The 1,467-nt window shown below is 45.3% G+C and overlaps 1 long non-coding RNA gene across 1 annotated transcript in view; it reads left to right on the top strand.

Annotated features, from left to right (window-relative positions):
• Nucleotides 1-389: 389 nt before the first annotated feature.
• The window catches only part of LOC132541855 (uncharacterized), an 8,062-nt gene continuing 6,984 nt past the window's right edge, over nt 390-1,467 (top strand). Inside the window, exon 1 of the long non-coding RNA XR_009552948.1 lies at nt 390-473. This is a non-coding gene — a long non-coding RNA (uncharacterized LOC132541855). The remainder of the gene's footprint in view (nt 474-1,467) is intronic.

The following is a 1,467-nucleotide window of genomic DNA, read 5'->3' as shown; positions in this document are numbered from 1 at the left end:
TGCCCACCTCACTTGGGCTCACAAGCACGGAAATGCCCACTTAAGTAAGGAGTGCTATAGAAGTCACTCGGACATTCATTTGTTTTGCAACTCTGCATTAAACAGTGTGACAAGCAGAGTTTAAGTTGACAGGTGGTGGAGGTGGGGATAGAAACAGAATGTGAGCCTTCTGTTTCCCCACCTCCACCTCCATCCCCCCAATACAGCACATTCCCACAATGGTGGAGTCTGGCAGCCTTATCTGCATGCTGTGTACTCTAGTCACGGCTCTGTTTTGACAACCAAACATTGACTTGCTCTTGATGACTACTCCCTGTCATTACAACAGACTCTTGTTCTGATGATCCCTGTGGGATCCCATATCATAGTGGAGGGTTGAAGCCAGAGAGCCCTGTGCAGACCACAAGGCAACTCCAATGAGAAGACCATAGTAACTTCCCCTCCTGCAGTGATGACTTTCCTTTCTTAGACCTGTGAGTCATCCTTTGTCACGTTACTATTCCCTGTAACTCAGAATGCCTGATGTCTCCATAGCAAACCGGCTGAGTGTCTTATCATTAAGGTTAGTCCTGTGAGGACAAGGTAGGTCTCAGGCACATGAAAATTCAAATTGTGAAACTCAGCATGGTAAGTAGGTAATGAGTGGAACTGTTCTTGTCTCCATTTATTTAAACAATGGATTGTTTGTTGTACAATTTATTGTACAAATGGTGCACATTTGTCAGAGAAAGTTAGTAATAAAGATGAGTCAGACCAAGAAGAAAGGAAACCCCCCCAAACTCTATCATCCACCCCAATTCTTAAGGGGGAGATAGGGTTATGCCACAGTGCTTCCTGGCCCAAATAGACTTGATTCTACTTTCAGAATCTTCTTCCTTCCTGAAAACCTCATCTTGGTTCTGAATTATTGGAGGATAAGGATGATTTTGTTTAAAGCAAGAATGAATGGTGATAGGGAACTTCATTTCCTCATCATAAAGCCCTCCCTACTCCCCACTCCCATAATGGACCAAGGTCTATCAGAGGAAGGTGTTTGCAGAATGTGGTCCTTTGTAATGAGGTCACTCCTGCCCCCTCTGCAGAATCAGCCCACACCAACAAAAATCTTTTGGAGGAAGATATGGAATAGGAGATGACACAGCCTCAGAATCATACCCAAGGTGTTGGGTGAACTGTGGTCAGGGAGCTGTTAGCATTCCCATTCTCTGGGGTTTAGGGTAGGGGTACATTCCAAGGACTGGACCCCTGTACTCTAATTCAGCTCCTCTGTACAGGAGCCTGGGAGGGTTGAGTACCATTAACAAGCTTGTAAATAAGCGCCCCCTAAGCTTGCCAAAGGCTCTGAAAGATAACTCATCTTATCCACCCCCTCCTAAAAGTTGGAACAATTTTGCACTGGGAAGCATATTCAGTTGTTGACAACTTGTTGATGCTGGCCTGAGTGGCAGAGAAAAAGAGGAGAGCAAG

Source organism: Erinaceus europaeus, chromosome 1 (assembly GCF_950295315.1).
Source record: "Erinaceus europaeus chromosome 1, mEriEur2.1, whole genome shotgun sequence".
In the NCBI taxonomy this organism is placed as follows: Eukaryota; Metazoa; Chordata; class Mammalia; order Eulipotyphla; family Erinaceidae; genus Erinaceus; species Erinaceus europaeus.
The sequence above is the reverse complement of the archived record's forward strand: the minus strand, read 5'-3'. Positions and strand labels throughout refer to the sequence as shown.